Raw genomic sequence first — 22,626 nt, forward strand, 5'->3', positions numbered from 1 at the left:
TCCTATTGGAATGTTCAGATTCCAAATTCAGTTCGTTCAAATTCCAAATCCTATGCAAATTCCAATTCCAATTCAATTCTATTCCGTGAAACGAACACGCCCTAATTTTGATGTTGAAATAAATATAATTCAAGTTTTAATTAAATAATTGATTATGGTCATGATTGATGCTAACCTATTCTCATCCATTTTTAGGTATCGATTTCTAAAAACATTGATTCATTTAATATGTTTTACCTGATCGTATTGGTTAGCATAAATTAATAACCGAGTAACTTTTTGGACAACGAAAACAACGGTAACCTTAACCACTGTACAACGTAGTCATTAAATCTTCTTGTTATTGGTCCTCTATTAATTATTATCATAGACCTCTCAAAAATGATATGGCTGAAAAACAGCCATCCCTTCATCTTCATCTTCATCTTCATCTTCAACCTCACTACACTCTAATCTCACATTCCTTCAACATCTGCAACTCACCACAATAATAATATCAACAACAACAACAACCATGTCAATAACAAACACCTTATCATCATTCACTCTCCCACCCTCCACAAAAACCTTATCCCTTTATTCAACTTCCTTCAATCTCAAAACCCAATTCAATTCCCGCCGCCGGACCACCATCATAATCTCGAAATCCAAAAACACGGACTCCGCCGACGGCCCGGACCGCTTGATCTCCGCGGTCTGCTACTTCTACCCGTTTTTCGACGGCATCCAATACGGCAAATACGTAATCAACCAGTTCTCATTCCTCCAAAAAATAATCCAACCTCTTGTTCCCGCAATACGTGTCTTCAAAAGCTTCCCGTTTAACGGGTTCTTGGTGTTTTTAACTCTTTACTTTGTGGTTGTTAGAAACAATAACTTCAGCAGGTATGTTAGGTTCAACACCATGCAGGCTATTGTCCTTGACGTGCTGCTGATATTTCCTGATCTTTTGGAGAGGAGTTTTAACCCGAGAGACGGGGTCGGGTTGGATTTGTTGACGAGTCTTGATAGCACTGTGTTTTTGTTTCTCTTGGTGTCGTTGATCTATGGTTCGTCTTCTTGCGCTTTGGGACAGGTTCCTAGATTGCCCATTGTTGCTGAGGCTGCTGATAGACAAGTTATGTAAACAATAAAACTGTACAAACATTGTTGTCCGGTATGTTTGAATTGAAAGTGCACTAAAGGTTTTAGTTTTGGTTTGTTCATAGTTTGTTGATTTTGTGACATGTTTAGTGTCACGTTGGCGCGTGTTTGGGATTGGTTATTGAAAGTGTTAATCGGGTTGTTATGATAACAACTTTATTCTCTCGTTAATAATCGGATAAAGAGTAGTGGTGCGCGATCAACTTATTAACCAAGCTATTCAATAGCCATTCTCAATTGTTTTAGTTTTGGTTTGTTCGTAGTTTGTTGATTTTGTGACATGGGCAGGGTTACATTGGCGTGTTTGGGATTGGTTATTGAAAGTGTTATCGGGTTATGACGAGAACAACTTTATTCTCTCTTAATAGTCGGATAAAGAGTAATGGTGCAGGATCAACTTATTAACCAAACCATTCAATAGCCATTCTCAATCGTTTTAGTTTTAGTTTGTTCACAGTTTCTTGATTTTGTGACATGTTTAGTGTCACATTGGCGCGAGTTTGGGATTGGTTATTGAAACTGTTGTCGGGTTATGACGAGAACAACCTATTTCTCTCATTAATGATAGGATAAAGAGTAATGGTGCACGATCAACTTATTAACCAAACTATTCAATAGTCATTCTCATATGTGGATGTTAAAGTTAGGATGCCATGTGTTCTCTAAATTCGTTCAGTACATTCATGTTTATATGCTTACTACAGTGATCACTTTTTACAAGTTTGATTGGATATTGTTGGTATCATTCATTTTCTTGTTGTATAAATTTATAATGTTGGTACAAAATTTACATTTCAACAAGTATCTATGTTTGTCGTGGTGACGAACCAAAATAGCCATTTGTTAACTTGACCATCGCGCTTTGTCAGGTAAAATGGTGTCTAATCAAGAGTTTTGAAGGTCTTACAAATAGTATTAAAGGAGGAAATTTGTTAGCATACTGCATAATGAGCCCAGGCAAGCTCAAGCTCGTTTTATTTCTTAATCTAGAATTTGACTCGTTTCTTGTTTATTAAATACTTTAATTTAATTACATATTTCTAATTGTATTTATATACTTTTTAGTTATAGTTAGGAGTGTTCATGAAGCCGAAAAAATCGATCCCAAACAAAAATCAATGGTTTTGTTTTATAATTTTGTAAATACCAAACTTTTTGGTTCGTTTTTGCATGTAGCAAAAACCGAACCAAATTTATGGATTTTCATTTTTTTTATTTTGAATTTCAAGTAAAATTTTTTTTGGAACGACCAACTAAGTAACGCCGGATACTACATACGCGACCCCCATTGGCTAAAGGTAGCCCGAGCCGGCCACGAGTTCGGACGGACGGAGCCCCTAGTGGTCCACCTATTGAGGGATTCCTCGGATAAAACCCGACCCCCACGCCCGCCAAACGACACGACAGCGAGAAGCCGGTAAAACCGGGTGAGATCAGGACTCGAACCCCAAGTAATTCATAAGAATTATGTAAATGGCGTTACCAAATTATTTTATCGCAATAATATAATAATCAGTTAATTTAGTTAATGAGAAGATTTAGGTCCAAGTTCACTTGTTTGGGCCATATAATTAAGTCAAAAAATTGAAGCCCAATCACTTAATTTTTGGTTTTCAATAACTCAACAATCGAATCTAAACTGAAAACCAAAAAGAAAAAAAAAAAAAATCGGAAGCAGACGCCAGACAATTTTCAAAAACTTAAAAAACAAACTTTCAGTTTTTGGTATTTTAGCCCAAAACTTACTCATTCATACACTTAGCTATAAACTTTTATAAATAACCCAATGTATAGATAGTTTAGTTATTTTTTATATTATTCATTTATTATATTTATATATTTTTTATATTTTAATTCTGTTTATTATAAGAAAGTTAATAATATAATTAGAAATTGATAATGAAATGATTTCAAAAATAAATGAGATGTTATAACCCAGTTTAAATGTTAATTAGGTTTGGTGAGACCCGATGACCCGCTTATTTTTTATTATAAAAATTATTTCTTAATTATAAATAATATCTTTTTTTTTTTAAAAATAAGATATTGTTGTTTTACATTATTCGTTTATAATATTTATATATTTTTTAAAATTTATTTTTATTTATTTTACAAAAGTTAATAATATACTTAGTATTTGATGATGAAAGGGTTTCACATCTAAATGAGATTTTATAACCCGATTAAAAAACTATTTGGGTTTAGTGAGACCCATGACCCATTTATAATATTGTTGTTTAGATTTGATTTTTAATTATAAATAATATATATTTTTTTAAGAAATTAGATATTAATTTTTGGGGCATTTACATATCTCCCCTTCCTAAGTTCCCTCATTACATATATCCTCAATGTTAAACATTTAATTACATATTTCCCCTTTCTAAACCATATATATTACATGTATCCCCGTTTTATTAAAATTAATTATTTGATTGACTAATATTCCCTTATTTAAATAAGTAAAAATAAATGTTAAGCCATTCTTTAATATTAAAAGAAATCTTAATATTAAAAACAAAGCAAAATGATGTGACCATTATAAACTGATTTTTATTGTTACTTCGGTAATGGTTTTGCTTCTCGTAGTATTTTATAAACATACAATAATATCCCTTTAGAGTGTTCGTCTTCTCCAAGCTCTTGTATCTGCAGATTGCCTTGCGCCACCACGGTCGTACACGTTGACCACCATCGGCGTACTCTCTCTCTCCGGAGTTGCAGGTTCGCGACAAGTCACAGTTTCCGGTTGCCACCCTCCATCTCCATCTTCAATATGCCTGGTAGCGAGTTTGATGGCGTGTAAGATGTCAGATCTGGGTTGAGAATGAAAGAAAGATCCAAATTGATGGAAAATTGTTTCGGAAAATTGGTTGGCTACGGTGGTCGACGGTGGGCTAAAATAACGAATAGAAAGAAAGGTGATGGTGGGTCGTCGGCGGTGGTTCTTTGCTGACAGGTAGTGGTAGAGGTGGTGGTTCTATGGCGGCATATGGTGGTGAAAAAGTGTCACACCCTCAAAATCCACTAACAGAGTTTTACCGTCAGAGGGTGTGAACTAACAGGATCGGAATCATTAGTTATAATCAAACCATAAAAACGTTTAAATGAAATTAGTGCGGAAGCGTAAAAACCAAGAGATAAAAGTTGCGTCACGCAGGACGACTTAAAACCCCATAATAACAGTTTAAAATCAGGTTGCATAAACAAAAGCGTTTCAAACAATGCATGATCCTATACCGTGCGCCCGCCTCGGCTACCTGAGAATAACATACTAAAAGTGTCAACACGGGGTTGGTGAGTTCACAAGTTTATATAAAATAAAGCGTTTAGCGTTTGCGTTCAGCGTTTTGCGTTCAGCGTTTTGCGTTACCAGATAGTGTTAAATCAATTATATATCTATAGGTAGCTAGCCTATAAAACAAGTATTACTAAGTGTTCGACACCGAAGCTGACTGTTTATCATTTGCCTTGCCACCAGGTCTATCCCGACCATGGTATGTGTTTAGCCAAGATTACACCCACTCGACCTCCAGTCGAGTTTAGCGTTGGGTGGGGTTTGTCAAACCCAGTAGTACTACTCAACAATGACTCGCTATTATCCAATATTAAACGGTTCGATGTGAATGAAGGACTTTAGTTATTGCGTTTGCCACTTAGTCTTTACAAGTGATATATAATCTATATTAACAAAATCTTAAATGTGTTTTCGGAGTATGTTATCTCCCCTAAGTGAAAAGCGTTTGAAAACAGTTTAAAAGGGGTAAGTGAACTCACTGTTTGCGAAGTATTCCCAAAATAATTCACCAAGATGCGCGTCACAGAAAAACTCTCTCTAGCGTTCTAAAACAACAAGGAGATTTTCTAAGTGTCGGAACTATTATCGAGTCTCTAGACTCGGCACATAATACCTATGCACACAACATGTTTCGTGTTTCGTTTGTGAATCGTGTGTGACTTTAACAAGTGTATTTGTGATACGTTACATGTGTGAGCAATTATTTACGCGTCATGTATTCATAATGTACATCACTAGCAATTACTCCCCGTAAGGGCAATTTGGTCACACATAACAATTAACTAGCAATTATTCCCCGCAAGGGCAATTTGGTCAAAACGCGACAACTATTTAGCAAGTATTCCCCACAGGAGCAATTTGGTCAAATCATAACAATTAACTAGCAATTATCATGTTTCATGCATTTTCACAAAATTCAGCAGCTAGTTTCACCGAGACAGAAATTCTACTTGAAAGATTGTACTATTCCACCAATCATAGCATCTCAATTAATTTACCAAAAATCATCACAAAAGCATGCATGTGTTAGGTTTCCAGAACATATTTTATTTTATTTTTATTCCACATAGATTTCTCATAATGATCAAAACATTACAGCAAGCTCATAACAGTCAAATTCATGCGCAACAGAATGTTATTTGAAATTCCCGTTAAAGGAAAAATCCAATAATTGCAAGACCACTTGGGTTAGGTTCCTAACTCAACAAGTCAACTTTCAGAAGTGGAACCAACCCAATTGGTCTCGTAGTTCATGAGATATAACATTTACAAAAAAACCTAACAGCAGGTCTAACAACTCAGCTTTGCACAACGTTTTTGTAAAATCATAAAGGTTAACTTTTACACGTCCAAAAATTGCAAATTTACATTCTATGGAAACTAGACTCAACCTAGTTTACTTTAGTATCAATTATCTCAACCAATTTTCACATTTACACCCCGTTACAGTCAATTGAACATCAACAACACAATCTGTCCAGAAACTGTTTGCATCCAAACTCAACATATTAACTATCTATGGACCACAAATCATTCATATAACATTCTAGACACTATAACCACTATCCATGCATATCAATTACACCATACACACATGGTTAGGGTTTTATTTGATCTCAAACTCAAAGACACAACAATTAACATGCAATAGCACCAATACTAGCTATCAATTCAACAATCAATACATCTTTCAATCAAAACAAGACACATGAACACCATCACATATAAAAATCAGACCTAGGGTTTATAATTAACCCATTAAAATCGAAATTAAGCAAGAAGAATGCATAGGATAGTTGTTTATACCTTCCTAGCACCTTAATCTTCGATCAAACTTGAAAGATCTTGTGTATATGTGCGTGTGTGAGGCTGCCGATCGCGAGAGAGGGGAGGGGGAGGGCTGCCGTCGGGTAGAGTGAAAGGGAGAAGAGAGAGTTAGGGTTTATTGTTATTAATAATAATAACATGTTACTTTAGTCCCTCAACTTCCAAATGTTACTTTTCTAGCTTAATTAACTAGTTCTAGCACATTGAGTTAACGTTTATAACAATGTTATCACATAACACATAAGTCTAACACATAATTATCACATAATTATTGTTTTGACGTTTTTTCGTTTATTCACCAATCGTTTGCGTCAACTCGTTTGCGTTTCGGTGCAATTCCCGAAAGACTACACATGTAGTAAGTGTTAAGCGTCATTTAAACCCTAGTTTAAATGTAATGAGGTGTGCGTTATAGATTCAGTGATCTTTAAGTTTGAATTGACGGAGTTGAGTTAACGGAGTTAACCTGAAATTGACGATTGTCACATCATTCCCATGTTAAAGAATTTTCGTCCCGAAAATTTGAGTCAAGTCGTGATGAGTGTCTGAAAAAGTAAGAAAAATTTTCAGTTTGTCATAAAAAGATTGAAGAAACACGGATCCACTCCCCGGGTAGGGGTCCTGGATCCAATGAGTCCACAGGGTAGGATATGGTAAACACTAACACAGTATGAGCACAACTTCCCAAAGTCCAATGACCGGAACCTGCAAAACAGACACCGCGAGTCTCGTTACGGGAAGGACAAGAGGGGGGGGGGGTCTTCCCGTAACCACCCTCCGGCGTGAGAATCAGTATCTTTCGTAATATAAAGTCTAAGTACTGAGAGTAAGTACAATCAGAGTAAGTAGGAGTGATTATCGGTGAGAGTGAATGTGAATGAATACCTCATGCAGGTTAACAAGGTATTTATAGCCGAAGGATGTGGGAAGGTGATTAGGCCAGCTGTCCTCTTCTAGAAGATCTTGATAACTGCTTGAACGCGTGTCCCTTTATGATAGGTTGAACTATACGTCCCATGTGCATGGGTATAACAACCTGGACACGCGTCGCCTTATAATAGGACGGACCACACCCTGGCCATGTGCACGGTTATAACAACCTGGCCAGGTGTCCTTCGCTCATTGGCTGGCGAGTCACGTATTCTTCAAGTAACAGTCGTGGTTATTCTTCTATAGGGTAGTTAGTTAATGACAGCTGCCCATTTGGCATTGCCTTCCGGTCATTTTAGTGGATAGATGTCCTGTCCCGCGGATGACTTCTGAGGGTGCCTGGATGCTTCCTCGTGTGGTGTAAGGATGCTCTTCCTCTACCATGTTATGCGGGTGATCCGTATGTTCCGCGGGTGGCATATGAGGGGTTCCTCTCATACCCGCGGATGGTACTTAAGGGTATTCGGGTCTTTTTGGTACCCTACCTCTATAAGTCCCCCCAGTCCAGTGTTTTTTCCGCGTGAAGTCTTTATGCGGGTGAAATTTTGGACTTAATGTATTTGGGGGTTTTTGAAACTTGGAAGTTTGGTAGAATATATCTTCTGTTGGTATAGATAATCATGAAAAAAGGACAAGTTGACAACTCACATGCGCGTGAACAGATGATGGGACGTTTATGACGGCTGTCACTGTACCCGACTGTGCAACTTTTTCCCTTTTTTGAATTTCCCGCGTGACGTGGCGGTCTTTGATTGGGTGATGACTTTCTCTCTCCCATGTTCATATCCCATTGCATTAATTGCGATGGGTATAAATAGAGGGAGTTATCTATTTTTCGAAGTTTTATCACCTTTGATGTCTGATTATCTTCCTGTTTTCTCTCTGATAAAATACTGAATTTTTCGTATAACCTCTTGCTATCTCACCAAATCTTGCTGTAATGACGACCATTCAGTCTGAAGTTGATGAAATAGAAGTTCTATGGGACCAATCCGACTATCAGAAGTTAATTGAAACTTATGGTATCCCACCAGAGTGGGAGCCGGAATTTCCCTTTCCTGGTTCTATAGCCAGCTTGCCTCCACTTGGCAAAATGGCTGTGTATTCCGATAATTTTGTCTATGGGAATTTCCGTTTTCCCATGACAAAATTTTTCATGAAGATACTGAATGCCTATGGGATCCATTTATCCCAGTTGCATCCTCGTGCCGTCATACGAATTCGCCATTACGAATTCGTGTGTGCAGAACACGGAATGTTACCCCATCTTGACTGATTTCCGGTCTTTTACCGATTTGCTAACCGTGATGGTTGGTTCACGTGCCAAGGGTTTTCCGATCGAAGTATTGGCTACGAGGTTGAGAAGGGGTCCACAGATTGGCGTAACAAGTTCCTTTGGATATCTGAGGACGTGGTGCCTGTAACCATGGTCTGACGTCCAGTCACTGGAGCGGTTCCAGAAGTCGTTACGGCCCCATATGCGGGACGTGATTGGTATCGTGTTTTAACGTCGAAGCCAACGCCGATGCGAGCGTTACCCGAGGAAGCTCTAGTGTGGGCAGGCATGAGCTGCCTATGGTCGTCCGAGTTTTTGGAGCCTGTCTTCATTGGTCTAGATGAACGTAAGTTACCTTTTTTGATTTCTCTCCTGTTCGGAGCTTTATGATTGATTTTTGTATGTTTTCCTTTCAGGTCGAGGTTCTATGCTCAACGCTCTTTTTTAGGATAGAGGCTGCACCCGCAAAGGTATTCGTGATGCGGGTGAGAAGCCAATACTTGAAATAACTAAGGGTCGGTTTCTTTTCCCGACAATGGTGCGGGCCGAACCCATTGTTTCAAACGCAACCTTTGAATCAGGTGCGTATGTCTTAAACCCTCCTCCACTTAATGCTCTTACTTCTGATGGGGTGATCGCCATTATTTCATCGAGTGACGATTCCGCATCCAAAGAAGATAGAAGCTCTGATGACGATGCCTCTGAATTTTCCTCTGTCTCACATTTATTGACAGAGTTGAAGAAGAAGAGAGCATTCTCATTCTTTCATGCGGGTGATGCGGGTGTAAAAGCTGAGGACGCCGGAGAAGGATCTTTGAAGAAGAAACGGAATATTCATCGCCCTAAGAAGCCGCAGTATAGTCTTGCCGAGCGTATGGATATGGTAGAAGGTACGTATTTTACTTTCGGTACTTTACTGTTTCGGAATGTTAGCTAAGTGTAACTTTTTGTGCAGACCCATTGATCTTTAGGGATGATGTGTCTGTACTTTACTGTTTTGGAATGGTAGCGGGTTTTCAGGTTGGGCAAGCATCCCGGGATGCTTGGGGAGCGATAACACAAGATGCTCCTCACCAATACACTCCAATCCTAGTTCGCCTTGAAGCTTCAGGTTCCCGTTATTAAGGGGATGCGAATTTAGGGGATAGTTTTGATTTGTTCGTCCCTCCATGGGACATTGTCAATGGGTCCCCGGTTTTCTAATCCCGGGACCTGTATGAGTTTTGTTAAACACTGCGTGCCGCCTGCCGAAATGGCGCACCAGCGTAATCGTTCCCGCCATGAACTTCACACCGATTTATCAATTTCCTTGGCTAACACTTTGGCATGTAGCCAAGAAATATTACGCGAATGGCGTACCATGGGCGGGAAAGTTGGAGAAGCTTCCCGAGTTGTTGTAGCCTCGAAGTAGGAAGCTGAAGATCACCGCTTGGCGGCTAGTGCAGCCAAGTGGAAACAGACGGACGCGGAGATTGCTCTGAGGGCTGAGCAAGAACGAAATGCTGCCGCGGCTCGTCAATTGAATGAAGCCTACGATAGGCAAAATGGTGTTCTCGAAGCTGCCCGAGCTGAAGCTCAAAAAAGAAAGGAAAACTTGGGGGGAGCCCTTAATGTAAATTCGGCTTTAGAAGGCCAAGTATCCCGTCAAGGCAACCGTATTCAGGAGCTTGAAACAGAGTTAAAGCTGCAAAGGGAGCAGGTCGAACTTAAGGATAAAAGTGCTGCTGAAATACAAGCTACCTACGACTCCCTTTTGCAAGCTCGTGAAGAGGCGGAGGCCCGTGCCATTGCAGCCTCGATTGAAAAGCAACAGGCAGTTGAGAAGTCTCAAGGATTCCAGGAGAGGGCTAAACGTGCAGAGCAAGACCGTTAGTGGTTCCTCACTCTGGGGCTTGATTCTGTAAGTTTTTCCTCATTTTTTGTTTACTATATACTTCACACCTTGATACTTAAACAAATTATCTTTTTATTTTGCTAGGTCATCCGCCATATCAAAGGGAATCCTGAGAGGATTGATAGCTTTGCTAACTTGATGACTACCTCATCCTAGCGTGGACGTGTGAAAGGTTTTAATGAAGGGATGACCTATGCTCAAAGTAATCATTCTTTCAGAGATCATCCGCTTCATGGCCTTGACGTCAAGCAGGAACGTGATATGCGAATCAAGGAACATGATGGCCTGATCTTTCCGCTACAAAATATGCTCCTGAAGTTCACTTCAGCCAATGATGGCGTGCAACAATTGAGGAACTATTTGGGTGATGAGTCTGAGGACGACTCATCTGAGGATACTTCACCAAAAGCTCCGGAAAACATGGCAGCTTCAAACCCATAGACTAGGTTTAGGTGTTTAGTATCTTGTAATTGTTCTTCCATCGTTTTGTAACTATCTTTTAATTACTTAATGGAAAATAACTTTTTTTATCTTTTGTGAATATTATACTATTTTAGGAAAATATCCTTGGAAGATATTTTTGAGATTTGAATTTTCGCAAGTTGGATAACTTTGATGACGTGGCGGTGAGAGAAACTTTAAGGGGCAACTGACAAAACGTGTATGATGCTTTTGACAGCCTGTTCACACTTTCTTGAATCTCCCGCCTGACGTGTTAACCATCTGACGGTCCACGGTTCTGTCTCCTCTGATACCCCATCAGTCGCATTAATTGCGATGAGTATAAATAGATCACTCGTGATTTCCATTTTACTCTTATCTCTTTCAAAGATCTTTCTCTCCCAAACCTTCAAACTTGAGCCTTCTGAGATTTATTTCCTTTTTATTTCTGATCAAACGTATTAATCCGATGGCTGGGGATAAGAAGAGTGCTCCTGCCATTCATGAGGTCTTTTTGAACCTCAAGAGGAAGGACTATGAAGATGTTGTTAATGTATATGGTCTGGCGACTGAATGGGAACCAGAGCGTCCAATGAGTGGTTCCATTGCCACCAGTCCACTTCCGAAGAAAATGGCTGTGTATGTTGACCATTTTACAACGGGGAACATCCGGATCCCGGTGACGAGGTTTGTCCAGTCGATCTTGAAAACCTATGGAGTTCACATATCGCAAATCCAGCGTTTTGGGATGTTAAGGATTCGACATTTCGAGTTCTGTTGTCAAACTCGTAACTTTGAACAATCTGTTGGCATGTTTGCCGTTTTTTTTATAAGATGACCTTCCGCGACGGGTGGTATAGCTTTGCCACCACTGGGAAGAAGGTTATTGGTACGGAGTGGATCCGTAGCCTTCATGGCTGGAAGCCAAAATTTTTCTGGATCCGGGAAGATGTTATCCAGTTCGTGATGACTCATCGCAAGGCGGAGGATGCAATGCCAGTGGTCCCGGCCGCTGCTTATGAGGATCTTCCATGGTTCAAGACACTGAGTGCCACACCCACTCCCATGCGCCCTATACACGATGGGGCGATGGTGAGTGCTAAGATGAGCCGCTTGTGGCCATTCCTTGATCTGGAGCCTTATTATGAGAGGACCAACAAAAGTAAGCTTAGTGTTACTTCTATTTTCTTTTTAATAAATGTCTGATTTCTGACTTTTATTATTGTTTGTTCAGGTGAGGGTTCCGCCTTCGATACCCTGTCGAACCACGAAGGGGGCATGATGGTTCGCCGTCCAATGGATCCACAGGATGTGCCCTTTTTGGAACGCACTATTGTCAACTTCATTTTTCCCACCGCGTTTCGCTCGGAACCTGTGGTTTCCGAAGCGATGTACGCTAATGGTGAGGACTATGTTCAAGCATCTATTCAAAAATGTGAGGGCATTTTACAACCCCGACCCGTAACTTCTATTGCTTCCAGCAGAGTGATTGTACTCTTTTCGTCTAGTGAGGAGTCATCGCTCTGCGAAGGAAGTCTTTCAGTTGATGTAATTAATGCCGTGCATTCAACTGTAGGTTTGACCCGGAAACTTAGCAAGAATCCATCTGCTGCGGGTGACGATGATGCGGACGTTACTGTTGAGGGCAGTCGTCAAACTACTGATAAGATCACCCCTGAGGGCGTGCATCAAATCGTTGATGCGGCCGTTTCCAAGGCGGCTGGTAAACGCAAGGTTCATCCTACTAAGGCAGTTCCGTCAAAGAAGTCAAAAAATCGAAAGCCTGCTGCTGACTTGGAGACGCGCCTACATCAACTTGACTTGGAAGACATTTCCTTGGGTAAGTTAAATATTATTCCAATTTACCGATTGTTATGGATCAAATGTATACCTGATTCATTGTTAACATTTTTATGTGGCCCTGAATGATTTCGCTGACGATGTTTCAGGTTTAAAGAACTCAGCAGTGCCATCCCCTCCATCATCTCATCCTCCTAACACCGCCTTGGAACCAATCGTTGTGGTGGATGATTCTCCGTTGAAGAATAAGGAAGTTGATGATACTGATCACATCAGTATGTCACCTTCCTTCAATGTTTATTGCTTCCGAGATCAAGGAGGTATTAGTACCTTCGCCTACGGTCGTCAAACCTCCCCTTCTCCTCATGAGGGTGACGCTTCCCCCACATCATCCGCGTTGGTCATTACGCCGAGATTCAACGTTTCGCGACGTGGATGTGTGTTTTGAATATCTACGGGAAAGCCTTCCTCCTACTGAGAGGGAGCGATAACGTCGCTGCATTCGCCAAGAGTTGCTAAACTCAAATTCTTATCATATGGCGAATGCTATTTCTACCAATCAGGAAATAACTCGGGATTGGTTGGCGATGAATGAGGAATGGGATGAACTGGCGGCTTCAGGGTCTGATGCTAAAGAAGAAGCCCTTAAGGCTATAAATGAGGCCAGAGAAAGCCGCCAGGCGCTGGAAGCAGGGAAGACTGCTCGTTCCACCGCTGAGGAAGCCAAAGGCGTTCTCCAAAAGCAATTGGATGAACAAGCAGAGTTGATGAGGACTCTTCAGGCTGAGTCGGCGGCGAAAGACAAGCGTTTGACTGACCTTGCTGCTAAGAGCCGGGAACAGGCCTTAGAATGTGCCGGTCATAAGATGGAGCTTGTCCGGGCAAAAGCGGACAAGAAATGGTTGCTGGCGGAAGGAATCCCCAAGGTACGTATCCTTTTTTGTTGTAAATAATCTAAGTACTTCGAAATTACTTATATTTTATTATCCCAACAGGTCATCGCCAATGTCCGGGCGAGTGATGAACTTGGGAACTATGTTGCTATCCTCCTGAAAGCATCCAAACAAGCTGGTCGTCAACTAGGCTTCCAGGAAAGCTACAAATTTGGTTCAACATCCAAGCTTCCGGAAGAATATGTGTTGCACGGCCAAGATACTGCTGCCGTCCTTATCCAGAAAACAAAAGATTTCGATACTTTGAAGTTTTCTCTGGCGGAGCAAATATCCGATCTTGCGGACAAGTAGGATGATATTGAGCAACTGAAAGACCTTATTGACCTTACTGAGAAAGGTGAAGAAGATTCAAATGATGCAGAAGATAAGGACGCGGAACATGAAAGTGCAGCGTCGTAGATAGATTTTTCTTGTTTTTGTAATTATGATCCCTTTGGTTGTAATCCCTTTTGAATAAATAAAGAAGTCTTTTTGCATCCGTTACACTTGGTCTTATTCTTCATAATATAAGTGTTTGTAGGATCTTCTTTGTATGTCAATAAAGGATTACACAACAATACATGTCGTAAGTGACTGAAATAAATTTTCCATAGATACGGAATAAGCCGAATTACAAAAGATGAAATTACATAATTTGTGAATATCTAATTAGACACGCAGGCCAAAAAGAAAAACATACTATATGAAACACTTCTTCAATTGGGCCCCATTCCAAGTTCTAGGGATCTCAGTCCCGTCCAACTTTTCTAACTTGTAGGCACCTTTAGACAACACTTTTTTTTAACTCTATAAGGTCCTTCCCAAGTCGGGGCCAACTTGCCCGAAGGCTCTTGCCCGGAGGCATCATTGTTGCGGAAGACAAAATCTCCCGCATCGAACTCGCATTTCTGGACCCGCGAGTTATAATATTTTTGCAAATGTCATTTATAATTGTGTTCGCGGATTGATGCCAGTTCTCTCCTCTCTTCGAGGTGATCAAGATTCATCCGGAGTTCGTGATCATTGTCATCGATAAACAAAACTCTTACGGACGGAATCCCAATCTCGGCCGGAATCATGGCCTCTGTGCCGTAGGTTAAACTAATGGGGGTCTCAGAATTACTATAATTCTTTTGGGTGCGGAAGGCCCAAAGTACGTGGGGCAATTCGTCAACCCAACCCATCCGTTTAGTTCCCAACCTTGATTTGATTCCTTCCTTGATAGTCCGGTTGGTTCTCTCAACCTGACCGTTTGCTTGGGGGTGGGCTACGGATGTGAAAATTGAGAGATCTGCAATTCTTTCAAGCATTCCTGTAGCCCACTGTCAGCAAACTGAGTACCGTTATCACTAACGAGTTCTAGTGGAAGACCAAACTGACAGATTATAAATTACCACAGGAATTTCTTAATGCATGCTGCTGCTATGGAGGCAACCGGTTTGGCTTCCACCCACTTTGTGAAGTAGTCGATGGCTACTATTAAGAATTTGACACGTCCCGGGGCTTCTGGGAAAGGTCCATTATGTCAATAGCCCATTTCTGGAACGACCAAGCTGAAGTGACTGGAACGAGCTCGTTCTTTGGTCGTAGCGTGTTAGGAGCATGGCGTTGGCAAGAATCACACTTTCTGATTTCATGCACAGCGTCCAGATGCATTCCCCGGCCAGTAATATCTGGCATTCATCAATTTTTCTATGACCAATGCGGGCCAGCGTGAAGACCACAGATGCCTTCATGAACTTCCCTGATTAAATACTTCGCGTCCTTGGCGTCCACGCATCGAAGTAGTGGACCGAGGAAGGAACGTCGGTATAAAACACCGTCATGCACTTGATAGTTCAAGGCTTTGTGTTTTATCATCCGGGCCGCGGCTTTTCCTTCCGGGAGGACTCCTGATGTCAAGTATGCTATAATGGGTGTCATCCAAGATTTTACTTCGGTTTGGATTACAAAACTTGATGTTGCGGGACAGATGGGCAATCCGGTATTTCAATGCGGATGTCTTTAGCGACGTGCTCGAAGTTCATTGAAGCTAGCTTGCTAAGAGCATCTACCGACTTGTTCTCGCTTCGTTTTATGTGAATTACTTTGCATGAAAAAACTTGAAGCATCAAATCTTTCGCCTGTGACACGTATGAAGCCATTACGTCATTCTTTGCTTTGTAAGTGCCATTGATTTGTCCCGCAATCAACATGGAGTCTACGCGGGATTCCAAATCTTTTACCCCAAGCTTTTTGGCTATCCGTAAGCCTACCAAGAAAGCTTCATATTCTGCCTCATTGTTAGTACTCTTGAAATCTAACTTTATGGCGTATGTAAACTCATGGCCTTCGGGATTGACTCTCCTGAGGCCTGCGCCAGATCCCTTACTGCTTGAAGCCCCGTCCGTGAACAATGACCAAATTTGTCCTTGCTAAGGAGGTGCTTGGGGTTGCTGCTCAATCAGACATTCTTTTTCTTTGTGTTGCGGAACTTCAGTGACGAAGTCCGCCAACACTTATCCCTTAATTGCTGGCCTAGGTTTGTATTCTATCGCATGTTCACCTGGCTCGATGGCCCACTTTGCCAATCGCCCCAGATAATTCTGGCTTACTAAGAACGTTCTTGAGTTTGTATCCGGTTAAAACGTTGATGGGATGTTCCTGGAAGTACATGCGGAGGCGTCAGGCTACATAAACCAATGCTAAGACAAGTTTTTCTAGCATTGAATATCTTGTCTCTGGGTTTGACAATGTTATGCTGACATAATAGATCGGTGTTTGAACGTTCTTTCGATCCGTCAGGAGGACAGTCCCGATAGCAATGTCTGATGCCGACAAATATAACGTTAAAGGTTCCCCCACATAAGGTGCTGTCAACGTGGGCAGTTCCATCAAACATTTTTAAACTCCAAGAAAGCTTGTTCCGCTTCCGCGGTCCATTTGAATTGTGCTTTCTTGAGGTAGTTTCTTAGTGTTGAGACAAAAGAATAAGATTTGGCTACATGATTAGCCAGAAAACGATTCAAAGCAACCAATGGACCATTGAGCGTCTGAATTTCCTTGAGGGAGGAAGGAGAGGGCATGCGGGCTACAACTTGGACTTTATCAGGATTAGCTTTGAAGCCCGCGCCCATGACAATTACTCCGAGAAATTTTCCTTCCTCCATCCAAAACGAACACTTAGCTGGATTCAGCTTTATGTTGATACTTCTCAAGGTTTCGAACGTCTCTTTGATGTCCCTCAACATTTAGTCTTCCTCAACACTCTTGATCACAAGGTCGTCCATATAAACTTCTAAATTTCGACCAATTTGACACTTAAATGCTATGTCCATCAATCGTTGATATGTGGCTCCCGCATTCTTTAGTCTGAAAGGCATCATTTTGTAACAAAAGGTGCATTGATCGGTACGAAAGACTGTTTTGTCCTCATCACCCGCAACCATGTGGATTTGATGATAACCTTTGTAAGCATCTAAAAATCATTTGAATTTTGAATGGTGCCACAGCATCAACCTTGAGATCTATTTCAGGTAATGGATAACAGTCCTTAGGGTACGCCTTGTTTAGATCCTTGAAATCTATACACATCCGCCACGTCCTGTTGCTTTTGGGATCGATAAACGGATTGGCAACTCAGGTCTGATATTGAATTGGACGGATAATTCCAGCCTGTAAGAGGTCCTGAACGTGCTCATTCAATGATTTTGTTTGTTCCGGACCCATCTTACGTTGTTTCTGAACGATTGGTGTAAACATCGGGTTTACCCTTAATTTGTGTTCCGCAACACTCCGCGGGACACAAGTCATGGCCGCGGGTTTCCATGCGAAGACATCAACGTTCTTTGTTAATAATTGTTTCAGAAAAGTCCTTAAAATCTCAGAGATAGCAGGTCCAATTGTTACAGTCTGATCGGGAAACTTCTTGTTCAAAACCCATTTTTCCGGTTCAGTCCTCGGAGATTGTTTTGGAATCTTGCTAGGTTTTGAGCTTTCTGTAGCGAAGCAATGTCGATTGACATGAATTATTGCTACACCGGTGTGGGTTGGAACCCCTACCTCACTGTGAGCCGTGGACAAGTGAGCATTGAAATCTCCAATCGCTTCTCGCCCTAAGATGATATCATGTTTCGACGTTCCAGGTAAAACTAAAAATTTGATCTCCTCGGTTAAAGTGTCTGGGAACGAAATCACCCCTCTCGGGTGCATTATTTCCCCTCCAAATCCTGACACAGGAGCGTGGATGTGTTTCAGTCTTTCTTTATCCTCCTAATCAAGTTGTTTAAAGCACTGTTCGTATATGATGTTCGATGTACTACCAGTGTTAAAGAAAACATATTGCGGGCGATAGTGACCAAAGAGGGCAGTGATGATCAAGGGATTTTTGTTACTAGGGCCTCCCTTGATTCGTGGAAAGATCACTGGCTCATTCTTCCACTCTTCCTCGTCAGACTCTCGCCTCTTTCCTCCAACTCTACGTCCACCCTGGATCATATGGACATTCAAGTCCTTGACTTGCTTTTTGCTCGAGCCCTGATTGTCCCGCGCGGGAGCTTTATTAGTCCCAGGTTTTCCATCTTTCACAAGGTGTCCAAGTTTTCCAGACTTCACAGCCGCCTCAATTTCGCTTTTCAAAGCATTACATTCGTTCGTGTTGTGACCGATGTCATTATGAAACGAACAATGTTTTTGGTATCGAGGAATGATCTCCTCGTGAGTGGCTGCGATTTTCAAAAATTCACATTCTCTGTGGTATGAATTTCTGTGGGAGTCTTTGAAAGAGGAGTCCACCTGTTGGGACCTCGATTCGAGGGTCCCCCTTTGTTCTTGTTGCCAATGAGAGATCTTGCATCAAATGGTTTTGATGCTTCCGTGTTTGGCTGAAGTCTTGACAAGATTGGTCCCTTTTCCTGTTTATTGGGCCTCGGAGTTTGAAACTCGACTTTGAATTTTTGTTTTGAATTATTATTCCCCAATATTTTTTTAGTGTTGGCAAACAACTTCGCCGCGGTCATAATATCGTCCCATTCTTTCGGCATTCCATCCCTACCAGTGAGTGTGCGGATCAACTCGTCACTCTTGACATTCTTGCGGAAGGCACCGCGAAGCATGTCTTTGCTGATCCCACCAATGTTCAGACTTTCGTCATTGAACTTGGTAATAAAATCTTCTATGGATTTGTTATCACGGCGGATAACATCCAGAATTTCCGACTGGTCACGCGTGTGCTTCTTCTGCTGACTGAACTGTTGTGAAAACTTCTTCACCAGATCATCCCAGCTGGAGATTTGACAGTCAGGTAATTTCTCAAACCATTCCCTCGCTGCCCCTGTTAGTGTCAATGCGAACATGTGACACCAATACGGGAGCGTCCATCCGCTCACACCACCTACCGCCACGAAGTTTTGGAGATGATCACTTGGATCAATCATGCCATTGTATTTACCCACCGATGTAGGTATCTTAGCATTGACAGGAAAAGGTGCTGTCGCAATGCTTGCTATAAATTTTTGACTTCTCGGCAAAGGATGCCGGAAGGTAAGGTTTGGTGAAATCTTCCACAGCGTCTATGGTACTCGGTGTGACGTACTACGTCCCGCGGACGACTGCTTCTTGCCCTCGAACTCATTCTGCTATCACCCGTGTAGAAACTGTAGTCTCCCGGGTGATACGTTGAATCATAGCTGTCATACTCACCAGGTAAGATGGCATCCGCATGTCCATGCGAGGACGAGGGCGTAACCTTCGTGGTTAAACAAATTCTTGCTCAGTTTGTTGACTGTGGCAGATCTGACTTCCCTTCACTGTTGGAGGAGGAGAAAGAGACCACCGGGGAGACTCTTCATAAGTTAGAGCGCGAGCGTGAAGATGTGCATTCCGCACTCTACACTCATATTCCGCTTTCAGGTTCTCTTGCTGAATATGAAGCCATTCTTCCGGGGACAGTAGTCCCCTAGATCTGGAATTATGACGATGAGACCTCGCTATATCAGAATCACTGGAGTCAACTTCCAGATCTAATGCTGATCGAGTTCGGCGGGTCTCCCTCATAATTCATCCAAGGTCACCCAGATTAGAACCTTCTGGAACCGTAACATGTCCTAAATCAGTAGGAGTTGGCCCAATTGGTGCAGTGACACACTCAAGGGTACAACCACCCGGTGTTGTTTCGGTAGTTCGTGAACCCGGAGCCGTCACACGTGCAAAAACACTCGAAGCAAAGCCTTCAGGTACTTCAGTGTTAGTCACACGTGAAGTAAGTGCAGGAGTTCCCGTCGGCCCCCTCAGGAAGTTTACTCATACTTTAAACGAACCGAAAAACCAACGAAAATTTGTGCTGTTCTAACACTAAAACGGATAGCGCCGATGAAGAAACATAGATCCACTCCCCGGGTATGGGTCCTGGATCCAATAAGTCCACATGGTAGGATATGGTAAACAATAACACAGTATGAGCACAACTTCCCAAAGTCTAATGACCAGAACCTGCAAAACAGACACCGTGAGTCTCGTTACGGGATGGGCAGGGGGGGAGTCTTCCTGTAACCACCCTCCAGCGTGAGAATCAGTATCTTTCGTAATAGAAAGTCTAAGTACTGAGAGTAAGTACAATCAGAGTAAGTAGGAGTGATTATCGGTGAGAGTGAATGTGAATGAATACCTCATGCAGGTTGACAAGGTATTTATAGCCGAAGGATGTGGGAAGGTGATTGCGCCAGCCGTCCTCTTCTAGAAGATCTTGATAACCGCTTGGACGCGTGTCCCTTTATGATAGGTTGAACTATACGTCCCATGTGCATGGGTATAACAACCTGGACACGCGTCTCCTTATGATAGCACAGACCACACCCTAGCCATGTGCACGGTTATAACAACCTGGCCAGGTGTCCTTCGCTCATTGGCTGGCGAGTCACGTATTCTTCAAGTAACAATCGTGGTTATTCTTTTAGAGGGTAGTTAGTTAATGACAACTGTCCAGTTGGCATTGCCTTCCGGTCATTTTAGCGGACAGATGTCCTGTCCCGCGGGTAACTTTTGAGGGTGCCTGGATGCTTCCTCATGTGGTGTAAGGATGTTCTTCCTCTACCATGTTGTGCGGGTGATCCGTATGTTCCGCGGGTGGCGTATGAGGGGTTCCTCTCATACCCGCGGATGGTACTTAAGGGTATTCGGGTCTTTTTGGTACCCTACCTCTATAAAGATGATATGGTTCATTGATTTAATTTATTAAATGATAGTGTAAATTGAACAAGGATAAATTGGTAATTTTCTATGAAAAGGGGAAATATGTAATTTGGTTTTAAAGGTTGGGGAAATATGTAATTAGAGGTCTTAATAAAGGGAAATATGTAAAAATCCCTTAATTTTTAGTATATCCCTATTTTATAGGATTTTCATACCAAATATTTGGTGAGATTAACTTTTAATTTAATGAGATGTTATAACCTGTTTAAGGCCTATATGAGTTTGGTTAGACCCATACCAGTGAATTCGGGTCAAATGCATGAGAAGCCTCTATTTACACATAAAACAATATGGTGGCTTGAAAAAATGTAGGGAACAACCAGAGAGCTTTTATATGTTTAGTTTATATATATTACTAGTTTACCCCCCCCCCCCCGTATTATGGGGCTGTGTTTCTTTTTCGTGTCTAGTATTTCTATTTTTTGGATTTTAATTTTCTTTATTGTAAAAAAGTTATTAATATACTTATGGTTTGATGATGAAATGGTTTCACAAATAAATGAGATGTTATAACCTGTTTAAAAGCAATGAGTTTGGTAAGACCTATGACACGCTTAATTTTTTTTACTATAAAAATGTTACTTAATATACATAATATCTTATTCTTAAAAAAATTGGATATTAGTTTTTTGTATATCCCTATTTTATAAAATTTTCATATCAAGGTGATATATTTTTTTTAAATAATGAGATATTATAACGCGTTTAAGGTTACATGGGTTTAGTGAGACCCATACCCGTGAATTCGGGTCAAATGCATGAGAAGCCTTCATTTACAGATAAAACAATCTGATGACTTGAGAGAATGTAAAAAGCAACCATAGAGCTTTTACGGATTTAGTTTATATATATAAATATATATATATATATATATATATATATATATTTAATATTAAGATTCTTAGTTCTATAGTTTTTATTTCCTTTTACTTTTTTTTGCGCGCAACATGTATTGTAATTTATTTGCATCCTTATATGCTGTTTTATATTATTTATTTATAATATTTAAATATTTTTTTAGATTTTAATTTTATTTATTGTAAGAAAGTTATTAATATACTTAGGATTTAATGATAAAAGAATTTTACAAATAAATGAGATGTTATACCCGGTTTAAAAGTTATATGGGTTTAGTGAGACCAATGACCCACTTATTTTTTTTACTATAACATTGTTTTCTTAATTATAAATAATATTTTTTTAAAATGGATATTAATTTTTAGTATATCCTTATTTTTTTAGGAATTTTATTTCAAATATTTGGCGAGATTAATTTTTAATTTAATAAGATGTTATAACCCGTTTAAGGGTTATCTGGGTTTGGTGAGACTCATACCCGTGAATTTGGGTAAAATGCATGAGAAACCTTCATTTACAAATAAAGCAATCTGATGGCTTAAAAGAATTTAGAGAGTTTTCGTTTATATACATTTAAGATAGATCTTGGATTACTGACACATATCACCTCGTACACTTCTTGTGCTAATTTGAATTTGAATTTGAATTTGAATTTGAATTTGATCACATATATATGCATAATACATGAAACAAATAATGGAGTTATTTCAAGTTTGATAACGACACTCAAATTTGAGCTTGTTTATTATATGAGTTTTAATGAATTTTGAAATCTGGCTTGGGCTTGTTAAACTTTGCATTGTTTTAAGATTTTGGCACTGTTTTTTACCAAGTTTACAAGTAGTTCTAACTCATTTACACCTTTATGTTGTGCTTTTATTTAGGTAATTGGGTATACATTCATGCTTATTAATATCACGTAGACGTCACATGAACCACTTTACCTTTTTTTTTACTTCATCTCACTTTAAGGAAACGGTTTAACCCCACATAACCCCTT

At 40.6% G+C, this 22,626-nt stretch overlaps 1 pseudogene; it reads left to right on the top strand.

Moving 5' to 3' along the window:
- Positions 1-261: 261 nt before the first annotated feature.
- LOC143584602 (protein TIC 20-v, chloroplastic pseudogene) lies at positions 262-1,446 on the top strand (annotated as a pseudogene).
- The last annotated feature ends 21,180 nt before the right edge of the window (positions 1,447-22,626 follow it).

This window comes from Bidens hawaiensis, unplaced genomic scaffold, assembly GCF_021521415.1.
Source record: "Bidens hawaiensis isolate Kalapana, Puna unplaced genomic scaffold, B.hawaiensis_p1.1 tig00033193_1, whole genome shotgun sequence".
Lineage (NCBI taxonomy): Eukaryota > Viridiplantae > Streptophyta > Magnoliopsida > Asterales > Asteraceae > Bidens > Bidens hawaiensis.